This window comes from Oncorhynchus masou, unplaced genomic scaffold (genome assembly GCF_036934945.1).
Source record: "Oncorhynchus masou masou isolate Uvic2021 unplaced genomic scaffold, UVic_Omas_1.1 unplaced_scaffold_3048, whole genome shotgun sequence".
NCBI lineage: Eukaryota > Metazoa > Chordata > Actinopteri > Salmoniformes > Salmonidae > Oncorhynchus > Oncorhynchus masou.
The window spans coordinates 2,501-11,797 of NW_027009467.1; the positions used below are offsets into that span (position 1 = coordinate 2,501).

The following is a 9,297-nucleotide window of genomic DNA, read 5'->3' on the forward strand; positions in this document are numbered from 1 at the left end:
CTGTAACAAGTTGTATTGTAATACAATGATTACTGTAACAAGTTGTATTGTAATACAATGATTACTGAAACACGTTGTATTGTAACACAATGATTACTGTAACAAGTTGTACCTATCTCTCTGATTTGGTCCTGCCGTACATACCTACACGTACGCAACGGTCACAAGACGCAGGCCTCCTAATTGTCCTTAGAATTTCTAAGCAAACAGCTGGAGGCAGGGTTTTCTCCAATAGAGCTCCATTTTTATGGAACGGTCTGCCTACCCATGTCAGAGACGCACCTTGGTCTCAACCTTTAAGTCTTTACTGAAGACTCATCTCTTCAGTGGGTCATATGGGATTGAGTGTAGTCTGGACCAGGAGTGGGGAAGGTGAACGGAAAGGCTCTGGGAGCAACGAACCGCCCTGCTGTCTCTGCCTGGCCGGTTCCCCTCTTTCCACTGGGATTCTCTGCCTCTAACCCTAATACAAGGGCTGAGTCACTGGCTTTACTGGGCTCTCTCATGCCGTCCCTGGAAGGGGTGCATCACCTGAGTGGGCTGATTCACTGATGTGGTCATCCTGTCTGGGCTGGCGCCCCGTGGGTTGTGCCGTGGTGAGATCTTTGTGGGCTATACTCAGCCTTGTCTCAGGATGGTAAGTTGGTGGTTGAAGATATCCCTCTAGTGGTGTGAGGGCTGTGCTTTGGTAAAGTGGGTGGGTTATATCCTTTCCTGTTTGGCCCTGTCTGGGGTGTCCTCGGATAGGGCCACAGTGTCTCCCTGACCCCTCCTGTCTCAGCCTCCAGTATTTATGCTGCAGTAGTTTATGTGTCGGGGGCAAGGGTCATTTTGTTATATCTGGAGTACTTCTCCTGTCCTATTCAGTGTCCTGTGTGAATCTAAGTGTGCGTTCTCTAATTCTCTCCTTCTCTTTCTTTTCTCTCTCGGAGGACCTGAGCCCTAGGACCATGCCCCAGGAATACCTGACATGATGACTCCATGCTGTCCCCAGTCCACCTGGCCGTGCTGCTGCTCCAGTTTCAACTGACCTGAGCCCTAGGAACATGTCCCAGGACTACCTGACATGATGACTCCTTGCTGTCCCCAGGCCACCAGACCGTGCTGCTGCTCCCAGTTTCAACTGTTCTGCCTTATTATTATTCGACCATGCTGGTCATTTATGAACATTTGAACATCTTGGCCATGTTCTGTTATAACCTCCACCCGGCACAGCCAGAAGAGGACTGGCCACCCCACATAGCCTGGTTCCTCTCTAGGTTTTGGCCTTTCTGGGGAGTTTTCATAGCCACCGTGCTTCTACACCTGCATTGCTTGCTGTTTGGGGTTTTAGGCTGGGTTTCTGTACAGCACTTTGAGCTATCAGCTGATGTACGAAGGGCTATATAAATAAATGTGATTTTATTAGATTTGTATTGTAACACAATAATTACTGTAACAAGTTGTATTGTAACACAATAATTACTGTAACAAGTTGTATTGTAACACAATAATTACTGTAACAAGTGGTATTGTAACGTTAAAAAAAATGCATTCCACCGTGTCTTTGCTTTCACAAACATCTGGGGAAAAAATCTAGTTTGTATTTTTAAATTTAGAAAGTATTTAATACGTTATCGTGCTGTTATCATGTTCTTTATTACAATAATATAATATAATCCTTGTTTTGTATTTAGCCTGACCTTTATCAGCATGATATCGTGGCGTAACTCTGCAACATTGTAGTCGGGATGAGGAACATGCTTCTTCACGGCTACGAGCTGTCTGGGAAGCCTCGTCATTCTTCACCGAGTGGACACTCCAGATTGACATTCTTGATTCTAAAAGACAACATCCAGAATCAGATTATTTGAAACGACGTGTTGGATGTTTTTTATTTTACCTTTATTTAACTAGGCAGTTAAGAACAAATCCTTATTTTCAATGACGGCCTAGGAACAGTGGGTTAAATGCCTTGTTCAGGGGAAGAAAACCTTGTCAGCTTGGGGGTTTGAACTGGCAACCTTCCGGTTACTAGTCCAACGCTCTAACCACTAGGCTACCCTGCCGCCCCTACACTGGCACAGTCAGGTACAATGCAATACAACAACACTACAAAATAAAACATGACCTATTCAGCACAATGAAATTGACTTGATTCATTTCAGTAGTCATATTTTAATTTGTTTTTATTACGTTAATTAGTTATTTACACAAATATACACAACAAAATCATTTGGTACTGTGACAACCTACCTGTGTGAAAACCATCCCGTCCGTACTTTACAGTGGGCTGCAGTCAGGACCCCTGACTCGTTGATGAGGATCCCTCCACAGACTAGACCTTTACCGTCCTCCAGTCGACCCATGAAGGGTAAAGAGTGAGGCACCACTTCCTTTCCATTAATGATCTCTGCGCAATCACCTTGGAGGAAATAAATGAAGGGGGGCATTGAAGTGGATCAGTGAAGAATGGAGGCATGTTGATGAGGTCATGGTACATACATACTGACAGATATAGAACAGTGTTTCCAAACCCTGGTCTTCCAATACACTCAACCCTGGTCCTCCAGTACCCCCATCCCTGGTCCTCCAGTACCCCCATCCCTGGTCCTCCAGTACCCCCATCCCTGGTCCTCCAGTACCCCCATCCCTGGTCCTCCAGTACCCCCATCCCTGGTCCTCCAGTACCCCCATTCCTGGTCCTCCAGTACCCACATCCCTGGTCCTCCAGTACCCCCATCCCTGGTCCTCCAATACCCCCATCCCTGGTCCTCCAGTACCCCCATCCCTGGTCCTCCAGTACCCCCATCTCTGGTCCTCCATTACCCACATCCCTGGTCCTCCAGTACACCCATCCCTGATCCTCCAGTACCCCCATCCCTGGTCCTCCAGTACCCCCATCCCTGGTCTTCCAATACCCCCATCCCTGGTCCTCTAGTGCCCCATCCCTGGTCCTCCAGTACCCCCATCCCTGGTCGTCCAGTACCCCCATCCCTGGTCCTCCAGTACCCCCATCCCTGGTCCTCCAATACACTCAACGCTGATCCTCCAGTACCCCAAGCCTGGTCATCCAATACACTCAACCCCTGGTCCTCCAGTACCCCCATCCCTTGTCCTCCAGTACCCCCAACCCTGGTCCTCCAGTACCCCCAACCCTGGTCCTCCAGTACCTGTGTGGGTTGGGAAACATTGTTCTAAAGCACATACAGACACTGAGTACCAAGAGAATGGAGAACATCCGACATTATCACACACACACACACACACACACACACACACACACACACACACACACACACACACACACACACACACACACACACACACACACACACTCTTACCTGTGTGCAGATACAAATGGAGAACGGTGCCGACCCAGAGACTGAGGACTCTGAAGTGTGTCATGATCCCGTTGTTCAGAGGGATCTGTTGTAGAGATGCTGTCTAATGTAGACCTGGTGTAGGTATTGGTCTGCAGAATGCTCTGAGGTGTTCTGGTTTCTCTCTGACCTTGAACCTCAATTCATACTCAACTCAAAGGATGTGGTTGTTGTCTGAGCTCACAACGAACATGTAGACTACCGTAGACACACAAACACAAAGACACACACACACAAAGACAGACAGACAGAAACACACAGACCAGGCACGACAAGACGGTGGGTCCCCACCTCCCATCATCTTGTTGTGGGCCCCACCTCCCACCATCTTGTTGTGGCCCCCACCTCCCACCATCTTTTTGTGGTCCCCACCTCGCACCATCCTGTTGTGTTCCCCACCATCTTGTTGTGGCCCCCACCTCCCACCATCCTGTTGTGGCCCCCACCATCTTGTTGTGGCCCCCACCACCCACCATCTTGTTGTGGCCCCCACCTCCCCATAATCTTGTTGTGGCTCCCCCCTCCCACCATCTTCTTGTGGCCCCCACCATCTTGTTGTGGCCCCCACCTCCCCATCATCTTGGTGTGGCCCCCACCTCCCACCTTCTTCTTGTGGCCCCCACCATCTTGTTGTGGCCCCCACCCCCCCATCATCTTGTTGTGGCCCTCACCTCCCACCTTCTTCTTGTGGCCCCCACCATCTTGTAGAGGCCCCCACCTCCCCATCATCTTGTTGTGGCCCCCACCTTCCACCCTCTTGTTTTGGCCCCCACCTTCCACCATCTTGTAGTGGCCCCCACCTCCCACCATCTTGTTGTGGTTCCCACCTCACACCATCTTGTTGTGTTCACCACCTCCCACCATCTTGTTGTGGCCCCCACCTCCCACCATCTTGTTATGGCCCCCACCTCACATCATCTTGTTATGGCCCCCACCTCCCACCATCATGTTGTGGCCCCCACCATCTTGTTGTGGCTCCCACCATTTTGTGGTGGCACACACCATCTTGTTGTGGCCCCCGCCTCCCATCATCTTGTTGTGGCTCCCATCATCTTGTTGTGGTCCCCACCTCCCACCATCTTGTTGTGGCCCCCAACTCCCACCATCTTGTTGTGGCCCCCACCTCCTACCATCCAGTTGTGGCCCCCACCTCCTACCATCTTGTTGTGGCCCCCACCTCCCACCATCTTGTTGTGGCTCCCACCTCCCACCATCTTGTTGTGGCCCCCATCATCTTGTTGTGGCCTCCACCCTCCCATCATTTTATTGTGGCCCCCAACTCCCGACGATCTTATTGCGGTCTGGAGCAATCCACTGAGGATACAATGACATTTCAACGTGTAAACGTGGGTCATATTTGGTTGAGACGTCGATCAATGACATTTCAACGTTTATTCACCCACTGAAAAATACAGCCAACCAGTGGAGGCTGGTGGTAGGAGCTATGGGAGGACAGGCTCATTGTCATGGCTGGAATGATTGGAATGGAGTCAAATCAGTGGTTTCCATTTGTTTGATGTGTTCGATACCGTTCCATTTATTCAATTTCAGCCATTACAATGAGCCCTTCCTCCTATAGCTCCTCCAACCAGCCCCCTCTGCAGCCAACATTATATATACCGACAAACAAAAAAGGTTTTATACTCTCGCGTTTGAAAACTATACTCAACAAATAATCAACTACATTTAAATATTGGTGTGAGGTTAGAGTTAGGTTGGAGTGAGGACGCTTCAATGTCCCCCTACATCCATCTCCAAGGTGATTGTGATCTGATTTGACCAAAATACTCCATTACTCAACAGGGATTATCACCAGTCCATAAACTCAACAGAGATTATCACCAGTCCATAAACTCAACAGGGATTATCACCAGTCCATAAACTCAACAGGGATCATCACCAGTCCATAAACTCAACAGGGATTATCTCCAGTCCATAAACTCAACAGGGATTATCACCAGTCCATAAACTCAACAGGGATTATCACCAGTCCATAAACTCAACAGGGATTATCACCAGTCCATAAACTCAACAGGGATTATCACCAGTCCATAAACTCAACAGGGATCATCACCAGTCCATAAACTCAACAGGGATTATCTCCAGTCCATAAACTCAACAGGGATTATCACCAGTCCATAAACTCAACAGGGATTATCTCCAGTCCATAAACTCAACAGGGATCATCACCAGTCCATAAACTCAACAGGGATTATCACCAGTCCATAAACTCAACAGGGATCATCACCAGTTAGTCGTCACACCTCTTGTAGCTAGAGAGTCGTCACACCTCTTGTAGCTAAAGAGTCGTCACACCTCTTGTAGCTAGATAGTCATCACACCTCTTGTAGCTAGATAGTAGTCACACTTCCATTAGCTAGTTAGTGTACACACCCCCAATAGCTAGTTAGCCTACACATTCCCAGTAGCTAGTTAGTCTACACACTCCCAATAGCTAGTTAGTGTACACACCCCCAGTAGCTAGTTATTCTACACACCCCCAGTAGCTAGTTAGTCTACACACCCCCAGTAGCTAGTTAGTCTACACACCCCCAGTAGCTAGTTAGTCTACACACCCCCAGTAGCTAGTTAGTCTACACACCCCCAGTAGCTAGTTAATCTACACACCCCCAGTAGCTAGTTAGTCTACACACCCCCAGTAGCTAGTTAGTCTACACACCCCCAGTAGCTAGTTAGTGTACACACCCCCAGTAGCTAGTTAGTGTACACACCCCCAGTAGCTAGTTAGTCTACACACCCCCAGTAGCTAGTTAGTGTACACACCCCCAGTAGCTAGTTAGTCTACACACCCCCAGTAGCTAGTTAGTCTACACACCCCCAGTAGCTAGTTAGTGTACACACCCCCAGTAGCTAGTTAGTCTACACACCCCCAGTAGCTAGTTAGTCTACACACCCCCAGTAGCTAGTTAGTCTACACACCCCCAGCAGCTAGTTAGTGTACACACCCCCAGTAGCTAGTTAGTCTACACACCCCCAGTAGCTAGTTAGTCTACACACCCCCAGTAGCTAGTTAGTCTACACACCCCCAGTAGCTAGTTAGTGTACACACCCCCAGTAGCTAGTTAGTCTACACACCCCCAGTAGCTAGTTAGTCTACACACCCCCAGTAGCTAGTTAGTGTACACACCCCCAGTAGCTAGTTAGTGTACACACCCCCAGTAGCTAGTTAGTGTACACACCCCCAGTAGCTAGTTAGTCTACACACCCCCAGTAGCTAGTTAGTGTACACACCCCCAGTAGCTAGTTAGTCTACACACCCCCAGTAGCTAGTTAGTCTACACACCCCCAGTAGCTAGTTAGTCTACACACCCCCAGTAGCTAGTTAGTCTACACACCCCCAGTAGCTAGTTAGTGTACACACCCCCAGTAGCTAGTTAGTCTACACACCCCCAGTAGCTAGTTAGTCTACACACCCCCAGTAGCTAGTTAGTCTACACACCCCCAGTAGCTAGTTAGTGTACACACCCCCAGTAGCTAGTTAGTCTACACACCCCCAGTAGCTAGTTAGTGTACACACCCGCAGTAGCTAGTTAGTCTACACACCCCCAGTAGCTAGTTAGTCTACACACCCCCAGTAGCTAGTTAGTCTACACACCCCCAGTAGCTAGTTAGTCTACACACCCCCAGAAGCTAGTTAGTGTACACACCCCCAGTAGCTAGTTAGTCTACACACCCCCAGTAGCTAGTTAGTGTACACACCCCCAGTAGCTAGTTAGTCTACACACCCCAAGTAGCTAGTTAGTGTACACACCCCCAGTAGCTAGTTAGTCTACACACCCCCAGTAGCTAGTTAGTGTACACACCCCCAGTAGCTAGTTAGTGTACACACCCCCAGTAGCTAGTTAGTCTACACACCCCCAGTAGCTAGTTAGTGTACACACCCCCAGTAGCTAGTTAGTCTACACACCCCCAGTAGCTAGTTAGTGTACACACCCCCAGTAGCTAGTTAGTCTACACACCCCCAGTAGCTAGTTAGTGTACACACCCCCAGTAGCTAGTTAGTCTACACACCCCCAGTAGCTAGTTAGTGTACACACCCCCAGTAGCTAGTTAGTCTACACACCCCCAGTAGCTAGTTAGTCTACACACCCCCAGTAGCTAGTTAGTGTACACACCCCCAGTAGCTAGTTAGTCTACACACCCCCAGTAGCTAGTTAGTGTACACACCCCCAGTAGCTAGTTAGTCTACACACCCCCAGTAGCTAGTTAGTGTACACACCCCCAGTAGCTAGTTAGTCTACACACCCCCAGTAGCTAGTTAGTGTACACACCCCCAGTAGCTAGTTAGTCTACACACCCCCAGTAGCTAGTTAGTCTACACACCCCCAGTAGCTAGTTAGTGTACACACCCCAGTAGCTAGTTAGTCTACACACCCCCAGTAGCTAGTTAGTCTACACACCCCCAGTAGCTAGTTAGTCTACACACCCCCAGTAGCTAGTTAGTGTACACACCCCCAGTAGCTAGTTAGTCTACACACCCCCAGTAGCTAGTTAGTCTACACACCCCCAGTAGCTAGTTAGTCTACACACCCCCAGTAGCTAGTTAGTGTACACACCCCAGTAGCTAGTTAGTCTACACACCCCCAGTAGCTAGTTAGTCTACACACCCCCAGTAGCTAGTTAGTCTACACATCCCCAGTAGCTAGTTAGTGTACACACCCCCAGTAGCTAGTTAGTCTACACACCCCCAGTAGCTAGTTAGTGTACACACCCCCAGTAGCTAGTTAGTCTACACACCCCTTGCACAGTCTTCACATGTTGCTGTTGTCTTAATTGCATTTCAAAAGGAAATACATTCGAATTTGTTTCTCTACTAACCACACACAACCTACTCCACGTTTTCAAAGTTAAAGAATTTACTTCAGCTTGAGCAATTTTGACAAAAACAATGCATACACGGTATGTTGCCGTATTTTATTTATTTCTTTAACCTTTATTTAACGAGGCAAGTCAGTATAGTATGTTGCCGTAAGAGTTGATAGAATTTTATTCAAAATGTTTTACAGTTGTGATGGCTGCCAAAGGTGCTTCCACCAAGAATTAACTCTGACGAAATACTCAAGACATATCCGGGTTTTATTTTTGAATCATTTAAGCAGTTTTCTATACTTTTTCCTTTATACTTTGGAAATGTGTAATAAGATGTGTACATGGGTAGATTTTTTTAAATTATTTTATTTTAAAAAATTAAATGTAATTTTAAGGCAGCAAAATGTGACCACTGTGCAAGGGGATGTGTAGAGTTTCCATAGGCCCTGTATGTACATGTAAGCCCCCTCTCTCCAGCCTACTGTTATCAAGTCACCATTAGACATCAGAAACCCTCCTCACTCATATCTAGAACACAGGGGACATTCTGGCACAAGGCCAGATAAACTCTTTCTATTTTTAGATTCTTTCCGAGTCTGAGTTATTCTGTTTTGGAAGGCAGAGTTTTCAAATGTATTTTTAGTTCCTGGTATTAAAGAATCCTGGTCTAGTTGCAGAGTTCACATTAACACAGGTGGAGCCTTGCATTCCATCGGTGGATGAGGGCTTTCCACCAATTATAATTTCTTTAAAAAACAAATATTTATTTAACTAGGCAAGTCAGTTAAGAGCAAATTCTTATTTACAATGACGGCCAAACCCTGGCCAAACCCCGGGACGACGCTGGGCCAATTGTGCGCCACCTTACGGGACTCCTAATCGCAGCCGGATGTGACGCAGCCTGGATTCAAACCGAGGGACTGTAGTGACACCTCTTGTACTGAGATACGGTGTCTTAGACTGCTGCACCACTCGGGAGCCGTGATGGCTCAACAGCAGACATTGAAAATTAGTTTAAAGTCCAAGATCTACATGACCAAAAGTATCGTGGAACAACTCATTCCAAAATCATGGGCATTAATATGGACTCCAACCTGATTTAAAT

At 47.8% G+C, this 9,297-nt stretch overlaps 1 pseudogene; it reads right to left on the reverse strand.

Annotated features, from left to right (window-relative positions):
* LOC135534125 (granzyme K-like) overlaps positions 1-3,527 on the reverse strand; it is a 4,421-nt pseudogene extending 894 nt beyond the window's left edge.
* Between the last annotated feature and the right edge of the window lie 5,770 nt (positions 3,528-9,297).